The sequence below is a fragment of the Neomonachus schauinslandi genome, chromosome 6 (assembly GCF_002201575.2).
Source record: "Neomonachus schauinslandi chromosome 6, ASM220157v2, whole genome shotgun sequence".
Taxonomy (NCBI): domain Eukaryota; kingdom Metazoa; phylum Chordata; class Mammalia; order Carnivora; family Phocidae; genus Neomonachus; species Neomonachus schauinslandi.
Window position 1 is genome coordinate 86057383 of NC_058408.1, and position 22884 is coordinate 86080266.

The window sequence follows — 22884 nt, forward strand, 5'->3', positions numbered from 1 at the left end:
AAATGGATTTCAAGTTTATCTTTGGCAACTTACTGAATTGTTTTGTTTTGTTTTGTTTTTAAGATCTTATTTATTTGAGAGTGAGAGAGAGAACACAAGCGGGGGGGAGGGTCAGAGGGAGAAGCAGACTCCCCGCCGAGCAGAGATCCTGATGCAGGACTCGATTCTGACACTCAGGGATCATGATCTGAGCTGAAGGCAGTTGCTTAACCGACTGAGCCACCCAGACGCCATGATTTTTGTTTTAATCTATAAAAGTGGTAGACCATAACATGCTTTTGGGCTTTGGGCTCTTCCAATTCCTCAAACTTAAATACAAGACAACACAAAAGTAGAGCCCCACAAAATGGGCAGGCGGTCTGACAGGGCAGGAGAGATCAGGAGCGTTGCGATTCCCAGACCCAGTGCCCGGGGCCTCTGTCTGGTGTTCCTGTGCAAGCTTGGGCAACTGGGACCTGATCTCCCCGAGAGTCAGTTCCCCCTCTTCAGAATCAGCCTGCTGATTCTGAATAGCTTATGGTTGGTGACAAGGGCCAAAATGTGTCCTTTCCCCAGATATATATGTTGATGTTCTAATCCCCAGAACCAGTCTACGCTGGTCCTGGCTTCTCCCAGGGATCTTCACTGACATCTCACGGGATTGTTGGGACAGTCTTCCCACGGAGAGATGGGCAGGGGGGTGGGGATGGTGCCTCTCTAGTCCCATGCATACTGTTGAAATCTTCTCTGCAAGGTCACAGTTCATACCTGTCGTCTCGGCTGGAGTGCAGGATTCTGTCCACTTACCTCCCCGGATGTCTCGCAGTCTTGAACTTCTTTGGAGAAGAGCCCCGTGCTAGGCACTATCCTGGTTGACCTTCTCTACATAATCCTGGGTTCCACAGTTTTCCAGATAAGAACACAGTGGGGGGAAAAAGTCACTCCCACGCTGCCCCGCTGCTAGTCCCCGGACCAGTGACTCTCAAAATCATGGGGTGGTGGAGACAGAGTGCTATCTCCTGCTAGAAGGTTCTGATTCACCTCCCTGAAGTTTTCTCCATCCCCTCCAATCTCCTTAGGAAATGATTGCTGGGGTGGGGGGGCATTCCAGGGAGAACCAGACATGTCTTTTCAGGTGTGTTGAGGACATTTGGGAGGATTCTGCAGGTGGTGAGGGATGTGTGTGCTGGAGGGGCCTGTCTTCTGCCTTCCCCTGTACTCTCTGAGATGTATTGGGGGAAATGTGTAGGAAAGTAATGTCCACGCATCTTAATTCTTCCGATGCAGATGTTGAGGTGGGCACTAAAAGTCAGCTTTCTAACAGGAAGGGGTGAGGTACAGACACTTAACCTCCCTCTCCCTGCAAATCAATGCCACACGAGTCTAGGTAAATTGGGTGCCTCTCCTCTATATCTTTGAACCATGAAAAGTCGATGTGGCATGAAACCGAGGACAGGTAGCAAACTAAGGTGGCTCAAAAGACTTTCAGAGATGACAAATGGGTTTCAGTGGGTGGTAGGAGCCACTGAGGGTTCAACGATTATCAGTCATCAGTAAGATTTGGGGATGATTTCATGTGACAAAAGGAATTAGAGTTGATTTGAGATTACTGCAAGATCAATTCACATTACCTTACTTGCCTTCAAAGCACGTCATGAATGGGAGGGAAGGAATGGAAGGGCCACAGGCACCTGTCGTCCCCACCCCATGCCAAGGATGCTGTCCCCCCAGAGACACCCAGAATGGGGCTAGTGACGATGCATCATTGCAGAGCTTTCTTTCCTCACACAATTTTTTTTCCTGTTTCATCAAAATCTAAGTACATCCAATGAACCTTGTCACGAGTGGGGACTCCATCCATCAGGTATGACAGAGCAGGGAAAAAGATGGTGAGATGTGCTGGTCTGGGTATTTTCTGAAAGCTGTCTTCTGACCTGCAGTGGGGGAGAGGGGCTAGCCTTGGAAACAGGTGGAGAGAAAGGTGGTGGTGTGCTGCCCACCCTCACTTGCACAAACCAGTTGAAAACCAAAACCAAAGGAAGACCCCTTCATCTCATCACAGAATCGCCTCTGGAAAACACTGACAAGCTGCCAACGTTGCTTTCCAGCAGTGAGGTGGAAGGAACTTGGTGTTTGGGATGGAAATGAGTCAGGGATGCTGGAACACAGCCCTGTGCTCTGCCAGAGATGGTCCTGTGTATTTTCACGGGGATGAGAGGAGGTCACTAAACTCTAAACTACATCTTATTGACATCTCACGAAAGACTTAGGTCCATTGTCCATGCTACTAAATGAAGCTGGATGTTGATGGAAGTTATGGGACAGCTAAAGCCCCGAAGCTACTCTTGTTGCTCCCATAACGGCATGGCTCCAAAGCCAGAGGCAGTTTCGGATTCTTGTCTTACTACCACCATGAGATGTCTTTCATTTGGCAAACATGTGCTTTACTTTTTAAAAAGTTTTAATTTAAATTCCAGTTAGTTAACATGGAGTGTAATATCAGTTTCAGGTGTACAAGACAGTGATTCCACACTTCCATACATAACCCAGTGCTCATCACGGCAAGTGCCCTCCTTAATCCCCATCACCTGTTTCTCCCCTCCCCCCACCCCCCACCCCCAGCAACCATCAGTTTGTTCTCTGTAGTTAAGAGTCTAGACAAACGTGTACTTTAAATGTACTACGCCCAAGAAACCACACTAAGCTTTAGCCAAATGCCAAGGGGATTTGAGATTTTGCCCCGCAGGAATTAGGACCACGATGGGCTGGCAGCAAACCTACGCGCCCATCAGATTACCCTCTGCCTACAACCTTTCCACCCCTTGGCACTTGCAGCGGCTACCAGCGTATCCATCTGTTCCAACACTTGCCACTGGTCCTGAACAGGGCTTCCTGGACTGACCTCCATCCTGTAACCAGCAGGAGTTCTCCATTGATGACCCAGCCTTGTCCAGCATCATTGTTGCTATGGTGACAGTCACTCATGAATGCATTAGGAGAAAAATAACAACTTTCGAGCAAGTGTACAGTCCTGGCAAGGCATACCCGCACTGGCTTGTAAAGTTCTCTGGTTTTCCCCAAGACTTTTCTTTCCCCCAAGACTTAAATTAGGAACCAAGATGTAACTGCTAAGAACACGATTTCCCTAGCAACCAGAGAAATGCTCTTCCTTCCTGTTGGGGGAAGCTAAAAATAACATTGCATGTACCACTGTAACCAGCTGGAATCTCCAAATCATCTCCTGTAACAACCCCCTGGTCATAGCAGATGGCTAACGCCCTGCCTCACCTCTCATCAAGGTGACCTCTCTAAGGCACAAATGTCATTCCTGCATAGAATCATTCAGGCTTTCCTTTTACCAAGGGAGGGGAAAAGTCAGAGACAGCTTGACCTTGTGAGCAGGGGCAGGGCTCCCTTCCTACCCCTTTCCAGCCTGGCACCAGTGTTTTAGGCATCAGCAATTGCCCAAGATTCTCTGATCAGACCGTGTGTCTGCCTGCCTGGCTGCCTGCCTTCTCTCCTTCCCTCCTTCCTTTTGATATAATTAACATACAATAATATTTAAAAAAAAAATCCTGAGGGATCAGTATAATGAGTTTTGACAATTGCATCTGCAGGGCAAGATACAGAACATTCCTTAGGGCGCCTGGGTGGCTCAGTTGGTTAAGCGACTGCCTTCGGCTCAGGTCATGATCCTGGAGTCCCGGGATCGAGTCCTGCATCGGGCTCCCTGCTCGGCGGGGAGTCTGCTTCTCCCTCTGACCCTCCTCCCTCTCATGCTTTCTGTCTCTCATTCTCTCTCTCTCAAATAAATAAATAAAATCTTAAAAAAAAAAAAAAAAAAGATACAGAACATTCCCAGTGCTCTAGAAAGTTTTCCCGTGTCCCTTTCCAGTCAACCTACCATCCCCCTACCCCAGAGGCAACCATTTTCTGATCTTTATTGCCATGGATGAGTTTTGTCTGTTCTGGAACTTCATAAATGGAATCATATAGAAAATACTATTTTGTGCATTACATTGTATGAATATGCCACAATTTTTTTTATTAGTTTCAGAGGTACAATTTAGTGATTCATCAGTTGCATACAACACCCAGTGCTCATTACATCAAGTGTCCTCCTTAATGCCCATCACGCAGTTACCCCATCCCTCCCCCACCTCCCCTCTAGCAGTCCTCCATTTGTTTCCTGGAGTTCAGTATCTCTTATGGTTTGCCTCCCTCTCTGTTTTCATCTTATTTTATTTTTCCTTCCCTTCCCCTGTGTTCATCTGTTTTGTTTCTTAAAGTCCACATATGAGTGAGATCATATGGTATTTGTCTTTCTCTGACTGACTTATTTCGCTTAACATAATATACTCTAACTCCATCCACGTCACTGCAAATGGCAAGATTTCATTCTTTTTGATGGCTGAGTAATATTCCATTGTGTGTGTATGTGTGTGTGTGTGTACATCACATCTTCTTTATCCAAAAAAATATGGAAAGCTTTACAAATTTGCATGTCATCCTTGTTCAGGGACCATGCTAATCATCTCTGTATCATTCCAATTGTAGTAGAAGTGTTGCTCAAGTGGGCACTACACCACAATTTTAAAATCTACTTTTCTGTTGATGAACATTTGAGCTGTTTTCAGTTTGAGATTATCATGATTAAGGCTTCAGAATATTTTTATATAGTCTTTTTGTGGATGATCAATTATTTCTCTTGGGCAAATGCCTAGAACTGGAACTGTTGGGTCACGGGGTAGCTGTCTGCTTAACTTTACTAGATTTTGGCAGATGGTTCTCCAAAGTAGTTGTACCTTTTGACTCTTTCATCATCCAATATGAGAGTCTAATTGCTCTACATCCCCACTAACATTTGGTGTTGTCATTGTTTTTTTTTATTTTACCCTTCTGGGTGAGTGTGTAATAGTATCTCATTGTGGTTTTAATTTGCATTTTTCTAACAATTAAAAATGTGAGTATATTTTCATGTACTTATTGGCCACTTGCATATTGTCTTCTGTGAAGTATTTTGTCCATTTTAAAAATTGAATTATCTTCTTATTAATTTATTAATAATATATTCTGAATATAAACATTTATCAGATATATGTTCTACAAATAGTTTTCCCCTGTCTGTGGTTTATCTGCTCATTTTCTTAATGGCAACTTTAATGGGCAGAAATTTTTAATTGTGATGAAGTCCAATGTATCAGTTTTTTTTATGTTAGGATTTGTCTTTTTCGTGTCTTCTCGCAACAATCCATATCTAACTGAAGATTGCAAAGAATTTCTCTTGTATTTTCTTCTAGAAGCTCTATGGTTCTGTTTTTTTTTTAATATAGACTTTTGATTCATCTCAAATTATTTTTTTATTTGTGCAGTGAGACAGGAGTTGACTTTACTTTTTTTCCCCATAAGAATATTCAGTATTTCCAGCACTATTTGTTGAAAGAATTTCCTGTCACCATTGAATTATGTTGGTACCCTTGTCTGAAATAAGTTGACTGCAAAAGTAGAGGTCTATTTCTGGACTCCCTTTTCTTCCATTGACCTGTGTGTTTTTCCCTACACAATACCACACTGACTTGATTATTGTGTTTATAGCAAGTCTTGAAACGATGTAGTGTAAGTTTTTCAACACTCTTCTACTTCAAGATAATTTTGGCACTTCTAGGTCCTCTGAATTTCCATAAAAATTTTAGAATTAGATTTCCTATTTCTTCCCCCAAAACCTGCTGTAATTTTGGTAGGCATTCCATTGGAACTATAGATCAATTTAGAGCAAATAAACATTTTAAGACAGTCATCCTTCTAATCCATGAATATGGTATATCTCTCCACTTGTTTATATCTTCTTTAATTCCTCTCAAAAATGCTTACTGTTTCCAGGGTAAAGTTCTTGCACATCTTTCATTAAATTCACCCCTAGATATTTGATTTTCAATGCTATTATAAAGAGTATTGGTTTATTTTTCAATAAAATAAAATCATTTATTACTTCACCTGTGTACTTTGGCACATACAGTTCCAGACACAGGGCATGCTTTTCTCTGGCTACCTCTCCTTCCAAGCATCACCTCTCTGTTTTCCTGGCTTGAGTTGGTAATCTCATTTCTGTGTTATAATAAAGGTCTGTGTGGGTTCATGATAATGCAAAGATCCTCCCATATTTAACTATGTGTTTATTGTCTGTCTCCTAACTAGACCCTGAGCTCTTTGAGATCAGCAGCTGCGTCTTCAGCCTCTGTTCACAATATTTTTTTTAAAAGATTTTATTTATTTATTTGAGAGAAAGAAAGCGAAAGACAGAGCACAAGTGGAGGGGGAGGGGCAAACAGAGAGGGAGAAGCAGACTCCCTGCTCAGGAAGGAGCCTGATGCGGGGCTCAATCCCAGGACTCTTGGATCATGACCTGAGCCGAAGACAGACACTTAACCTACTGAGCCACCTAGGTGCCCCATCTGTTCACAATATTGAGTGAAGCAGTCGGTGTATAGACTCACAAGTCAAACAAGGACATCTTAAAGTTGTAAAAAATCTCAGATGTCATCCCCTATGTTCAATTCTCTGCATGAAACTCCTCTATATCTTTGCATGTCCAGAATGCAGCCAACCTGTCTAGTTTGGGTTATGGCCAGATATGGTGCCCTTTATGCTGTTCTTTGTGTCCATTAACAGTAGACTCGTGGAAGAGGCTTCCATTGGACCTGAAGAACATTCTGGAATCCTTGCTTGATTAGTAAAGATCTAGTGCCAAATCTACTTGGATAATATTTCCTCCCATTTGTTCTTTGGTTTTAGGCACAGTTAAAACATTCTAATTCCTTATCTATTAAACATGTCCAATTGGTACCATTTTATGGTTTAGAAAGTTTTATCTTTACATTTCCCCAATTAGTACATAATATTTACATGATTTTTGGTATTCACGCCAATTCTAGGCAGTATTACAAAGCAAGAAATTGTAGCTGCATGAAACTTTTTGTTCTGCCACTCATTAGGTGTATAATTTTTCTCTTCGTATATAAGGAGAACTATATGAGTGTGTTCATTGTGCAAATCATACATTTATTATGTTGGTGGAAATGTGGTTGTTCATCTCTAGAAAACTGGAAAGGTATAGTGTATTAAATGCATTTTATGGTGTACCACACAACAATTAGAAGTGATGAATTAGATGCATACATAACAATATAGTTGGATCTTAGGAACTGTGCCATTGGGGGTAAAGTAAGAAATATATAACACAAAAACATTTGTGTAAATTAAAAACTCATCAAACATCAACAAAAATGCATCAAAGAGCAAGCCTCAGTTTTGAAAAACACATTCAAACAAAAAGATACACCAGAATTCTTTCAGGGGTGGGAGGGGGCATTATAAGAGTGGGGAATAGGGGATAATAGTGAACCAAGGAAGGGTCCAGCAGGTCGCTAGTGATAATATGCTGTGAAATGAGAAGCTTGAGAAATTCAAGCTTCTGTTTATAAGATCTGAAAGAAGAGAAATAAGGTAAAAACCAGATTTTAAGGGGATTAAATGAGGTAATTCATGAAAAACACTTAGCCAGTACCTAGAACATAATAAATATTGACTAATGAAAAAAAGCACTCTCCATGGGGAAAGGGACCTTCATTTTGCTTATTCCAGCATCTCTAGCACCAGAATGGTGCCTGGCACGTTATGGGTGCTTGAGTGAATACCAGGCATTGAGATACAATGATGGGCAAAAGCAATATTGTTTCTGCCCTGATGGAGCTAACCATTTGGAAGAGAGACAAGCACCAATAAAAAATATATACAAATAACTACAAAATTGCAACTGTTTCTAAGTGCAAGTGCTCATGGTTCTATCAGAGTCCATAATGGAGACATTTAAACTGGTCAGAGATATCAGAAAAAGCTTCCTTGAGCAAGTGACCTTTGAGTCACTATGAGTAAGAATTAACTAGATAAAAAAAGGATGATCATTCCAGACAGGAAATATACCACGTGTAATATCCCTGTGGCAGATGAGAGCTTGGCAAATACATGAGCCTGAAAGACAGGTGAGGGCATCCAGCTGGGCAATGAGGCTGGAGAAGGAGGTGGGGCCAGACCATGCAAGGCCTCACCAACCATGTCAAGGGAATTGTCTTTATCTTCTGAGCAGTGGAAAGCTGATGAAAGGCTTTAAGAGCAGAGAGACACAGACACAATCAGATATTCTTTTTTATTTTTATTTATTTAATTAATTATTTATTTTTAGCAGGGAGGGCCAGAAGAGGAGGGAGAGAAAATCTTAATCAGGCCCCACACCCAGCACAGAGCCCAACATGGGGCTTGATCTCGGGACTCTGAGATCATGACCTGAGCCAAAACCAAGAGTCAGATGCTTAACCAACTGAGACACCCAGATGCCCCCAGATATTCTTTTTCAGAAGATCATTCAGGTGTCAGTTTTAGTGTATGTGGCACAGGGCTAGTAGTGAGGGGATAGAGAGAAGTGGGTGGATAGTAAATATTGGCTGAAATTATTATCCTGTCTGAACCATTGATATAAGACCGTATTCAGTATGGTTGATTCCTAGATATCAAGAAAAGTCTGAATCTCTCTGGAATAATTTTGGTGCTCATGGGAGGAACTTATGGATCATAAGATGCCCAAGGCTCACAATGAGATGGCTTCTCTGAACAAACTGGGAGTAAAGGTCATTCCTCCATCTCTCCTGATACTGTCCCATTACTTGACAACTGGAAGGATTTGGGCTTTATAAATGTTTTATTCCAAATGTATACTTTCAGTCTAGTTGGTGATGGTCCTGGCTTTGTTGATATGCAAATTCATCACATTCATCAACTAACCTTGGAGTATGGTGCTGCCAACAGGACCTGAGGCACCACAGCCTCTGCCTGCCCATTTCCAGGACTTTCTCGACCATACTGGTCCAGCCCACAGGCTACACACCTGCCTGCCAGGAGGAGAGAGGGCACATGCTCTGCAATCTGATTGTCACTCACGTACAGAGCCACACCAAAGGACTCACTAAGTCTGTCGAGCTTCACACCTCCCACAACCATCCCCACCTGCCCTAGCCACACCCACCCTGAGGCAGGGCCACAGCTGGCCTCTGGGACAAACCTCAATGCCAAGCTCTCTCAAAAATCAGACCAGGTATATAAACTTGTGTTCTCAGTTTTCTTTCTAAGGTAGCTCACCCACCCCACCTTACCCCCAAATGGCATCCAGTGCAAAAAGCTGTCACTGGGAACCAAGCCATTGCCTCTCACCTTCCAAACACTTCATAAATGTTAGTTCCTTCTTACACCCTTCCGGCAGGGGAGCCCCTCACACCTGGCCACATGATGATTCAATATTATTTCTCATGGAATGCATCTTATGACCCCTTCAGATTCTAAGAATCAAAAATACAGGGGCACCTGGGGCACCTGAGTGGCTCAGTTGGTTAAACATCTGCCGTCGGCTCAGGTCATGATCCTAGGGTCCTGGGATGGAGCCCTGTGTCGGGTTCCCTGATCAGTGGGGAGCCTGCTTCTCCCTCTCCCGCTGCCTACTCCCCCCACTCCCGCTCTTGTACGTGCTCTCTTTCTCTCAAATAAATAAATAAAATCTTAAAAAAAAATACGGGGCGCTTGGGTGGCTCAGTTGGTTAAGCGTCCAACTTTTGATTTTGGCTCACGTCTTGACTTCAGGGTCATGAATTCAAGACCCATATTAAAAAAAAAATACATATGACATCTCATTCTCAAAAAGGCATTCCAGTGAACACTGGTAAGCAAATAGAAAATAACAGTAACTGGGAGAGGGGTCACCTGAATGCTGAATTGTCCATCAGATACTTCTTTTTCTTCTGGGTATCAGCTAAGGGTTCCTCCAGTATGGAATCCATCTTGCACATTCATGCATTCACACTCTGCGCCCACCAGGGGGTGTCAGTTGTCCCTTCACTCACTGAATACATCAGTCATTCAGCGTATCACCTGACAAATTTCCCATGCACGCACTGTACACAAAGCTACCATTGTGGACACCAACTTTCTGCAGGAAGGAAGAGCATATGCTGGAAAGCACAAGGATTAGGAGACCTATTTCTGCATAGTCTCTTCAAATGCAGAGAGAAACACGTTCCCAGACGTGCAGGACTAGTGCCAGCCAGAGCTGCCCTTCACAGCTGCCCTTCAGCTCACTCACCTGGATTCCAAAGTGTCCATCAGCCACGCTGTCAGGGAGCAAGTTCTTTGCCAAGCCAAATTAGTGGTGCAGTCTGGCCTGAGATGCCCTCTCTCCGCATGGGGATGCAAGCAGCTCCTGCCCACTGACATCCACATCTCATGTTCCTTTAAAAAATACTTCATTCCTGAAAAAAGCTAACCATCATCTGAGCTTTCGGGGAGTCATAATCTTTTTGCTGCTGGAGGGTCTTGCATCAATGTTGATGGCTGTTGACGGATCAGGGTGGTGGATCCTGAGGGTTGGGGTGGCTTTGTCCATTTTTTAAAATAAGACAACAATGAGGTTTGCTGCATTGCTTGACTCTTCCTTTCATGGACCATTTCTCTGTAGCATGCAACGCTGTTTGATAACATTTTACCCAGGGTAGAATTTCTTTCAAAACTGAAGTTAAGCCTCTCAAACTCTGCTGCTGCTTTATTAGCCAAGTTTATATAATATTCTAAATCTTTTGTTGTCATTTCAACAATCTTCACAGCATCTTCACCAGGAATAGATCCCATCTCACAAAGCCACGTTCTTTGGTCATCTGTAAGAAGCAACTTCTCATCCATTAAAGTGTAATCATGAGATTGCAGCCATTCAGCCACATCATTGGGCTCCACTTCTAATTCCAATTCTCTTGCTATTTCCACCACATCTGCAGTGACTGTCTCCACTGAAGTCTTGAACCCTTCACAGTCCTCCATGAGGGTTGGAATCAACTTCTTCTGAACTCTTGTTAACGTTGATGTTTTCACTTCTTCCCATGAGTCATGAATGTTCTTAATGGCATCTAGAATGGTGAATCCTTTCCAGAAGGTTTTCAATTTACTTGGCCCAGATCCATCAGAGGAATCACTATTCATGGCAGCTATAGCCTTATGAAATGTATTTCTTATATAATAAGACTTGAAAGTCAAAATGACTCCTTGAACCATGGGTTGCAAAATGGATGCTGTGTTAACAGGCATGAAAACAACATCAATCTCATTGTCCTTCTCCATCAGAGCTCTTTGGGGACCAGGTGCATTGTCCATGAGCAGTCATATTTTGAAAGGAATCTTTTTTTCTGAGCAGCAGATCTCAACAGTGGGCTTAAAATATTCAGTAAACCATGTTGTAAACAGATGTGCTGTCATCCAGGCAGAGTAGATATAGCATAATTCCTAAGGGCCTTGGGATTTTCAGAATGGTAAATGAGCATTGGTTTCAACTTCAAGCCACCAGCTGCATTAGCTCCCAACAAGAGAGTCAGTCTATCCCTTGAAGCTTTGAAGCATTGACTTCTCCTCTCTAGCTATGAAGGTCTTAGATTGCATCTTCTTCCAATGTAAGGCTGTTTCGTCTACAATGAAAATCTGTTGTTTGCTGTAGCTTCCTTCATGAATGATCTCGGCTAGATCTTGTGGATAATTTGCTCAGCACTTGCTGCTTCACCTCATACTTTTATGTTGTGAAGATGGCTTCTTTCCTTAAGCCTCATGAACCCACCTCTGCTAGCTTTAAACTTTTCTTCTGCAGCTTCCTCACCTCTCTCAGCCTTCCTAGAATTGAAGAGTCAGGGCCTTGCTCTGGATTAGTCTTTGGTGTAAGGGAATGTTGTGGCTGGTTTGATCTTTTATCCAGACCACTAGAACTTTCTTCACATCAGCAATAAGGCTGTTCCGTTTTCTTATCACTCGTGTGTTCACTGGAGTAGCACTTTGAATTTCCTTTAAGAACGTTTCCTTTGCATTGACATCTTGACTAATGGTTTGGTGCAAGAGGCCTACCTTCCAGCCTAACTTGGCTTTAGACATGGCTTCCTCACTAAGCTTAATCATTTCTAGCTTTTGATTTAAGGTGAGGGACGTGCGACTCTTCTTTCACTTGAACACTTAGAGGCCATTGTAGGGGTATTAATTGGCCTGATTTCAGCATTGTGTCTCAGAGGGAGAGCTAGTTGGTAGAGCAGTCAGAACACAGAGGCCATTTATTAGTTAAATTCACCATCTTACAGGGGCTTGGTTCAAGGTAGGTCTGTATGTAGCCTTTTCAGACTGACTTATTTCAATTAGTAATATGCATTTAGGTTTCCTCTGTGTCTTTTCATGGCTTCATAGCTCATTTCTTTTTATCTTTGAATAGTACTCCATTGTCTGGATATAACATGGTTCGTTTATTCATCTTATAGGACATCTTGGTTGCTTCCAGTTTTTAGTGATTATGAATAAAGATGCTAGAAAACATTCATGTACAGGTTTTTGTGTGGACATAACTTGTCAACTCAGTTGGATAAATTGGCAGTGAGATTGTTGGATTGCAGGATAAAAGTATGTTTAGCTTTGTAAGAAACTACCAAACTGTCTCCCCAAGTAGCTATACCCAATTTAAAATATATATATATATATATATATATATATATATATTTATTTATTTATTTATTTATTTATTTATTTGACAGGGAGAGAGGGAACACAGGTGGGGGTGGGGAGAGTGGGAGAAGGAAAAATAGGCTTCCCGCTGAGGAGGGAGCCTGATGTGAGGCTTGATCCCAGGGTCCTGTGTTCATGACCTGAGCCGAAGTCAGACGCTTAACGACTGAGCCACCCAGGCGCCCCAGCTGTACCCAATTTTGCATTACCACCAGCAATGAATGAAGAGTTCCTCAATCTCACTAGAATTTGGTACTGTTGGTTTTCTGGATTTTTAGCTATTCTACTAGGTGGGTCATGGTATCTCATTGTTTGAATTTGCAGTACCCTAACAACAAATGATGTTGAAAATCTTTTCATGTGCTCCTTTGCCATCTGTATATCTTCTTTGCTGAAGTGTCTGTTCAGATCTCTTTTTTTTTCTTTCATAATTGAGATTTTATTGGTTGTTCTGAGGATCGATACACAGACATTATGAATAATTCGTACACAATTCTTAACGTACGTACCAAAAATATAAGAAGTTATTTTTTCTAAATAGTTTTTTTCTAAATAGTTATTCTAGTGACATTCCCACTTAACATTTTCAGGCAAGTTTTTCCTAAGAAGATACTAGGTAACAGTATCTTCAGAGGTTGATAAGCTGTGACATCGTAAGTCTCAGTGATTCACATTTCACTATCATGTATCCTACATATTCCAAATTTCAGTCTTTCACAGTGCAGTGACAAAATTATTAGGAAAACTGGACTTCCATGACCAAAGGTCTTAAAGTATGCATACAGTCCGAGAACCAAGGGAAAACCAAGATCAGGCAGCAGTTTCCCTGAAGAAACAATTCTCCTGAAAACAACATGGGAATCAAAGAGCGGTTTCAAATGTTCAAGATTGATGTGCTATTCCAAGTCGGCAGTAGCACAGCCTACCAGCAGTGCTGGGGATGCCACAGGCTTCCATGGTTCCCTTCTTCTCTCCCTCCAAGTTGTGAATCACCTCCTCTCCATTGCTTCTCCTGCTCCTATTGCTGCCTACAGTGGGCTTTTCCTGTCTGTCTCACATTCAGAAGCCCTCAGAGAGGATATGATTGGTTCAGTTAGTGCCCATCATCTAAGGTGGATCGAGCTGTCTGATACCCCTGATCTCATAGGTCACAGGCTAGCTTATACATTGGCTGGCTTTGGGAAAGGCACCATCCCCCTCCAGCCACATCCCAGGCTAATTGCCTGTAATGAGGTACTGGGGTCACATGTATCAGACATGGAGACATAAGGGAGGGTAGGGTCTCCCTGACTCTCAGGAAATGGGAGGGGCACAGTGCTTATGCAATCTAATTCAGGTTTTTCTTGGGCAAACTTGGTAATAAGATTTTCCCCAATGGCAACCTCTCCTCCTCGTCATCCTTGCTGACAAATATCTACCCCTCCCCCAACACATGAACATTTGAATTAAAAGTGCTCCTAAAGGAGAAGGCCACCTGAATCTGAATGAACTTCTGGTTTGGGGACCTGTCCCTGCCATAAGGCAACAGTCCATCCCAGAATTCAATAACACAATGGTTGCCCTTCCACTCTTGGTCATGACAGACCATAGACACTGTAACTTGCAAAAGAACTTGGCAGTGGGATCAAGAGTAAAAGAGGAAGAGGGGTATACTGTGGGCCCATTCACTCTGTGTATAGGATTTCTGCTATTCTGCTGTGTATATATGCTTTAGGCCTAATGATAATCCCAACCAACATTTGTATAGGCTTTATTTTCACATGCATTCAACCTTATGACATCACACGATGTAGATATCATTATGTCCATTGTATAGAGGAGTGAACTAACGAGAAGAAAAATTAAGTAGTTTGAGCAAGATGTCACAGCTGGTAGGTGAAATCAAAATTTAAACCACCATGCTATGAAGGTCCCAGGGAAAAGTGGTGCTATCATGGCCTCTTCGAGATATTTCTAACAATTGGTGTCTTTGGTTTGGGTTTTGGGTTTTTGTAGGGTGTGTGTGTGTGTCTCAGAAATGATCTCTGACAAGTGTACAATGTGAGATGTGATCTGGATGTGGATGTGAGTACTGAGAATGACACAGGATGCAATCGCATATTTAGTATCTTATTTAAATAGCTCATGTTTCCCAAAAAGGAGATCTGACATTATCACTAAAGCAAATGCCATTTTCCATGAATTGTAGCTAGTTTTGTGCCTCTAAGACACCTTCAGAAATATTCACCAGCTTCCTCTAGTCTCTGAGGGATAATTAATATATCCTCTTTACCTTCTCTAGCTGTGGTCATGAGGAACATAGCTTCCTGGGGTTCTCCCCTTCCTCCCAAAGGGGAGAAAAAAAATTATGTTAGCCAAGTTTGCTCCCGGCATGTTTCCCCCTTTTCTTTGTGTGTATTTTAAAACTCACTTCAGTCTTGGGCCAAAATGTTTCATTGCTGTTGGAGCCCAGATCTTTCTAATTTCCACTTGAGGGCTTGTGCTTCACAGTAAAAATCACAGGGGCAATTGTAATTAAAGTGCAGTCACATCTGCATTTCAAATGAACTCAATCCATTTTGGTTCTCATAATATTGGGGGATGAATAATCATGCTCTCCAAGTTGTGAATGGCTGCAAAATTGAGTCTCAGGAGACAGAGCAACTGTAGGCTTCAAAATTCTCTGAGCTATTCTGGGCAGCGAAGGTGTTGCTTTGAGGATTCATTCTAAACCGGGATATTATTTTCTTTGGAATACTTTGAATGGTCCTGAAAAGTTCATCATTGACCTGGAGGGGTTGTATCAGGTTACCTTAACCTTCACACAAGAGTGATCCGCTCTTTCCTTACTTAGAAAAATATATCCTTTGCTTGTGACAGGTAACATGCCAGACATGCCACCATTGGTGATTTATTATAAATTGGTAATTTATTGTTTTGATTTTCATCTAAAGAACCTGTCATGGAGGACAGATGGAGCATGAGTAGTTTTCTATGGGCCATTATAGGGTTGTTTGTGTTTAGCCGCTGGGTCACCGAAGAGTTTCTGTCAAAACCAAAAGCCAAACTCCTGTTTCTGGCAGTCAGGCAGGTTGGGCCTCCTGTCCAACCCTTCAGATTGAAATGACTGTATTAAGTTGTTCCTTTTAAATGCATTGTTGGATAGCACCAAAGTAAGAAATCCACAGAGACGCAAAGCAAATTCACAGACCTTAGGAGTTAAGCAAGTGGAAAGCTAGCTTTCACTTAGAAGGTTTCTGTTGAACAATGGAAAACTTGAGCTTCTGCTTTGATGGCTGTGAAAGGCCAGATTAAAATCTTAGAGACCACCCCAAGGAGGGAAGCTGATGCAAAATACCTGCATAAGACTGGGAACCAAAGGGCTATCATTTCTAGAATTAGTTAGGGTGAACCAGAAATAAACCCTAATTGCGGATGGTTAAAGCAAGGAAATTGCCTGTCTAGACTTACTGCTTGGGAAAAGAAAAAAACATTTCCCTGAGAATGCATAGCTATAAATAAGATATTGTATAAGCTTTCAGACTAAATTCAGAAAATCTCTGTAGCCTCTAAAAACCACCAGTAGATAATTTTATTTAAAGACATCCCAGGTTGGTAGCACCTCCAGGCTACTGTGAAAAGCAAATGTGAATCCTCTTTGAAAGAACTCAGCATTAGCCCAGGACACAAAGAATTTCCAGAGATAATGATCCAAGGAAACAAGCTGCTCGTGGCACAAATCACAAAACCCATGAGGAAATAAAGCACTATGTGTGAGAACCAGCACAATCAACAGACAAAAAAACAAAACAAACAAACTAACTAACAAAAAAACAAGTCCTCAAAGAGAACCTGAAAATATGAGGTAGGAACAGCAGATCACACAAAATGACTATGAGGGTATTTTTTTTTTAAAGAACTATTAAAATAAAAAGCAATAGGTGAAATGAAATTTCAATAGATGGATTAGCCAGCAGATTAGAGATAGCTAAAGAGAAGTACAGTAAACTTGAAGATAGGTCAAAAACATGTTCTGGAATGCAGCTTAGTGACATACAGGGGAACAAAACATGAAAAAAGGAGATGGGAAATAGGGAGGCTATAATGATAGGGTGTAACATATGTCTTAATAGAGGTAGGGAGGATGGATCATATTTTTAAAAATTACAGATGGAAATTTATCCAGAATAGTGGAAGGACACCAATTTTCAGATCCAAGGAATCAGGTGAATTCCAAGGTGCTAGCAGGTGGAAGACCTGTTATACAAGAAAAGAAATTGATGAATATGTCGGTAAATCTAATGTGCATTTATAATACAAAAAATGTTAATAATATTAGACTTATAGGTCAAAAAGCAGTGTAGTATTAAAATTCTAGACAACATAAAATGCATGTTGGAAGGGTATTGGTCATTAAAGTTTTTGAAAGCCCTTGTATATTTCAAGATAGGTTAAAGATGCTTTTTACTTTTAGTCTTTATAAGCAACATACATATACTTGAAGATCTAGGATAGTTTTCATAATATTAGAAACTACTCTAAAAATGTAGAAATGGTAAAAGGCTATTTACTGCAGTGCTATGTATAATAGCAAAAGACAGAAAACAACCCATATGTTCATCAGTAGGTGACTGGTTGAATAAACTATGACATAGCCATGCAGAGGACTTCCATGAAAAGAATGAAAATATAATTTCCAAACAAAGTATACAGAAAAAAATGAAATGAGTGGGTAGAAAACTCAATCATTCCAAAAGAAGGCAGAAAAAGAAGGAGGAAAATATAAACAGAAAAAGTGGACAAATGTAAGCATATAATATTATAGTAATGCATACAAATCTGGCATATCAGTAACTATAATAAATGTAAAATGACTAACCTCTACAGTTAGAGAGTGTAAGACTGAGTTAAAATAATCCTATGCATAGGCTGATTACAAGAGGTATACCTATAAGATATTATCTCAAGTGATTAAAAGTCAATGAATGGGAAGATATGTACCAACTGAATATTAACTCCCCAAAAGCTGACATAAAGAATTTAAAGAAAATAAGTTTCACTGGAGATTCACTAAAGATAAAGATAATGAGGAAAGATTCAATGCATAAGAATGAATGTGTGGGCTACTGGTGGCTCAGCTGGTTAAGCGTCTGACTCTTGGTTTCAGCTCAGGTCATGATTTCATGGGTTGTGAGATGGAACCCTGCATCGGGCTCTGCATTCGGCAGGGAATCTGCTTGAAGATTCTTTCCCTCTGCCCCTCCTCCCACGTGCTGTCTCTCTTGCTCTCTCTCTCTCTCTCTAAAATAAATAAATCTTTAAAAAAAGAAAAGAAATGAATGTGTAGGAAATTCATATTTAATTTCAAAGTACATAAATAAAAAATTGACTATTGAAAGAAGAAACAAAAATTCATGTTAATAGTGGGAGATTTTAATATAGCTCTCCATAGATAATCATAGTGGACAAGCTATAATTGATAAATCAAGCAAACCAAATATTAAGTATATAGACAATATATAACATTACTCCTCAAAATTAGAGAAAACACATCCTTTTCAGGCACATATGGAATGCCCATGAAAACTGACCATCTTCTAGGTTATAAAGCTTCCCACATCAAATTTAGAAGGATTGGCATCACATACGTATCAAACCACAGTGCAGTTATGCTGGAGCATATAAACAATAGCAACTACAAAAACCTGGAGAAAACCGTACATCTAGACATTAAAAATAGACCTTTAAACAGCTCATTGGTCCAGAAAGAATTAAAATGGAAATGGGAAAATAGTTGGAAATAAAAAATAATAAAAATATTAGATATCAAGCTTATGGGACAGCAGAAAGTAGAAGGATGGAATGATAAAGCAGATGGTAATGATAAAGGAAACAAATTTGCCTTAGAAAGAGAAGGATCTACAAAATCAAAAGTTGGTTCTTTGAAAAAGTTAAATGAATAGAAAACCTTTGTTGAAATTTATTAAGAAAAAGAGAGGACAGGGGCACCTTGGTGGCACAGTGAGTTGAGCATCAGACTCTTGATTTCGGCCCAGGTCATGACCTCTGGGTCATGAGATCATGAGCTGCAACAGGCTCTGTGCTCAGCGTGGAGCCTGCTTGGGATTTTCTCTCTCCCTCTCCCTCTGCCCCTCCCCCCACCTGTCTTCTCTCTCTCTCTCTCTCTAACAAATAAATCTTTAAAAAGAAAGAAAGAGAGAAAGAAAGAAAAAGAAAGAAAGAGGACAAAGGCCCCAATGAATTCTACTGGTAAAGCAAACAAGAATACATGCCTACTGAGACAAAATGGGTAAGAATATATGATACACACCCTTACACCAATACATTTTAAAAATAATGGATTAGGGGCACCTGGGTGGCTCAGTGGGTTAAGCATCTGCCTTCAGCTAAGGTCATGATCTCAGGGCCCTGCGATCAAGCCCCGCATTGGGCTCCCTGCTCAGTGGGTAGTCTGCTTCTCCCTCTCCTTCTGCCTCTCCCCTTGCTTGTGCTCTGTCTCTCTCTGAATCTCAAATGAATAAATAAACAAAATCTTAAAAAAAATAATGGATTGGACAAATTCCTTTAAAATGCAGTTTATCAAGAAGACATAGAAAAGAGGAACAGTCTTAAAATGACTAAGGAGATTGACTCAATAGTTTTAAAATATTGTCTCAAAGAAATATTGAGTCCCAATTGGCTTTACTACCAGTTTTACCAAACATTTAGGAAGAAATAAGTACTATAACTGCCAGATAATTTAAAAAAGGAAAGAAATTGGGGTGCCTGGGTGGCTTAGTTGTTAAGCATCTGCCTTCAGCTCAGGTGATGGTCCCAGGGTCCTGGGATCGAGCCCCACATCGGGCTCCCTGCTCAGTGGGGAGCCTGCTTCTCCCTCTCCCACTCCCCCTGCTTGTGTTCCCTCTCTCGCCGTGTGTCTCTCTGTCAAATAAATAAGTAAAATCTTTTAAAAAAAAAAAAGGAAAAAGGAAAAAAATCCCCAATTCACTTTTTGAGGCTGGCATGACTATGGTAACAAAAACCTGATGAGAACAATATGAAAAAGTAAAATTGTAGGTCAATCTCACTCATGAGTGTAAATGCAAAAAACCTCAGCAGAACAATGAAAGCTAGCAATACATAAAAAGATTAATGCATCATCACCAAGAAGGTCTAGCCTTGAGATTGGAAGGCGAATTAAGACCACAATGAGATATCACTTTACACCTGTCAGAATGGCTACAATAAAAAACTGCAAGAAACAAGTGTTGACAAGGGTCAGGGTTAGAAAGGAAGCCTCATGCGCTGTTGGTGGGAATGCAAATTGGTGCAGCCGCTGTGGAAGACAGTATGGAGGTTCCTCAAAAAATTAAAAATAGAATCATCATATAATACAGTGGATATTTACCCACTGGATATTTACCCAAAGAAAATGAAAACACTAAATGGAAATGATATATTCACCCTTATATTTATTGCAGCATTACTTACAATAGCCAAGATATAGAAACAACCCAGTGTTCATTGATGGATGAATGGATAAAGACGATGTGGTATGTATACATTATGGAATATTACTCAGCCACAAAAAAGAATTAGATCTTGCCATTTGCAATGACATGGTTGGAGCTAGAGGGTATAATGCTAAGTGACTTAAGTCAGACAGAGAAAGACAAATACCATATAATGTACACATATATATGTATAATTTAAGAAACAAAACAAATGAACCCAAAAAAAAGAGACAAACAAAAATCAGCCTCTTAAAATACAGAGAACAAACTGGTGGTTTCCAGAGGGGAGGAGGGGATGTGTGAAATAGATAAAGGGAATTAAGAGTACACCAAACTGTGACAAGCATGAGTAACATATAGAATTGTTGAATCACTATATTGTACACCTGAAACTAATATAACACTGTATATTAATTATACTTGAATTTTTAAAAAGGTTGGTTTAACATTAGGAAAGTGATTTATGAAATTCACCACAATAATGAAGGATTAAAAACCATATGATTGTCTCTGTAGATGCAGAAAGAACATTTGATAAAATTTCATTTCTAATCATGACAAAATTGCTTAGGAAACTGTAATGAGGAAGGAAATTCCACAACCTAATAAAGCGCATAAAAAAGTGTATAACAAACATTATACTTAATGGGGTTGACTCAGAAGCCACTTGAAGAGATTCCTAGGGGCCAAAGTTTAGGACGGTTTGAACATTCCTAAAAATAATACTAGCTATGGATGTAAATACATCACATATATGTAAACCCAGAAGTTATTCATGATAAAAACAAACAAATGAATGTATTAAAAACCTCTTTTTTAACTTTTTGAGGAACCTCCACACTGTTTTCCAAAGTGGCTGTACCAACTTGTGTTCCCACCAACAGTGTAAGAGGGTTCCCCTTTCTCCATCACCTCTCCAATATTTGTTGTCTTGCCTTGTCAATTTTTGCCATTCTAACTGGTGTAAGGTGGTATCTCAATGTGATTTTGACTTGAATTTCCATGATGGCTAATGATGATGAACATTTTTTCATGTGTCTGTTAGGCATTTCTATGTCTTTTTTTGAGAAGTGTCTGTTCATGTCTTCTGCCCCTTTCTTGACTTGATTATTTACACTACTGGGTATTTACCCCAAAGACACAGATATAGTGAAAAGAAGGGCCATATGCACCCCAATGTTCAGAGCAGCAATGTCCGCAATAGCCAAAATGTGGAAAGAGCCGAGATGCCCTTCAACAGATGAATGGATAAAGAAGATGTGGTCCATATATACAATGGAATATTACTCAGCCATCAGAAAGGATGAATACCCAACTTTTACATCAACATGGATGGGACTGGAGGAGATTATGCTAAGTGAAATGAGTCAAGCAGAGAAAGTCAATTATCGTATGGTTTCACTTATTTGTGAAACATAAGGTATAGCATGGAGGACATTAGGAGAAGGAAGGGAAAAATGAAGGGGGGGAGAACTGGAGGGGGAGATGAACCATGAGAGACTATGGACTCTGAGAAACAAACTGAGGGTTTTAGACGGGAGGGGGGTGGGATGGGTTAGCCTGGTGATGGGTATTAAAGAGGGCACATACTACATGGAGCACTGGGTGTTATACACAAACAGTGAATCATGGAAGACTACATCAAAAACTAATGACATAATGTATGGTGATTAACATAACATAATAAAATAAATAAATAATAAAAAATAAAAATCTCTTAATTGGGGGTGCCTGGGTGGCTCAGTCGATTAAGCAGCTGACTCTTGATTTCAGCTCAGTTCATGATCTCAGGGTCATGAGATTCAGCCCCGTGTGGGCTTCCGTGCTCAGCAGGGAGTCTGCTTGAAATTCTCCCTTTCCCTCTGCCCCTCCCTCCACTCACATGCATTTTTTTCCTCTCTCTCTCTCTCTCTAAAATAAATAAATCTTTTTAAAAATCTCTTAATTGGTTGCCTTTAAATATAGTAGGAAACCAACCCCTTAGTTTGAAAAGTAATGAATAGGGGTGCCTGGGTGGCTCAGTTGGTTAAGCGTCTGCCTTTGGCTCCCATTGTGACCCCAGAGTCCTGGGGTGGAGCCCCACATGGGGTTCCCTGCTCAGTGGGGAGTCTGCTTCTTCCTCACCCTCTGTCCCTCCCCCTTCATGTTCTCTTTCTCTCTCAAATAAGTAAATAAAATCTTTTTAAAAACCTACAAATTTTATTTGCTGCTTTCTAGACATTGATACCCATTATAGCTGATATTTGGGGGCATTTTTCATTTTTTAGGTGTCATACAAAAGAAGAATTAGGTCATTTTTCTCTTGACTTAACTATTTTCCCTCTCCTTCAATAGAATACTGAGAATTATATAAAATCAAATTATTAATACCATCAGGTCTTGGGATCTATAAGTATTACTAGTCAAATATCTATGCCAGAGAATTAAGCCAAAGCCAGGAAAGTTACTTCTCCCTGTCTCTCCCTATCTTCCTCCTATCCAGAGAAGGAAAGAAGATTTTTAAAAATTAACACATTTTATTTTTTAGGGCACGTTATGGTTTGCATTGTGTCCCCCAAAAAGATATGTAGAAGGCCTCTGTACCTGTGAATGTGACCTTATTTGGAAACAGAATTAAGTTGAGGGCATTAGGATGGGCCCAAATCCAATGTGACCAGTGTCCTTATAAAAAGGGGAACTTGGGACCCAAACATCACATGTGCAGAGAGAAGGTGATAGGGACCAGGGATGTGATGGTGGAGGCAGAGGTTTTATTGGTGCAGGGTGTAAGCTAAGAACACTAAGAACAGCTAGC

General features: G+C 40.8%; 1 non-coding gene across 1 annotated transcript; it reads right to left on the reverse strand.

Moving 5' to 3' along the window:
• Nucleotides 1-4453: 4453 nt before the first annotated feature.
• LOC123325162 lies at nt 4454-4560 on the reverse strand. Its single transcript, XR_006540270.1, has one exon. It is a non-coding gene; the product is annotated as a U6 spliceosomal RNA (small nuclear RNA).
• Nucleotides 4561-22884: the final 18324 nt, after the last annotated feature.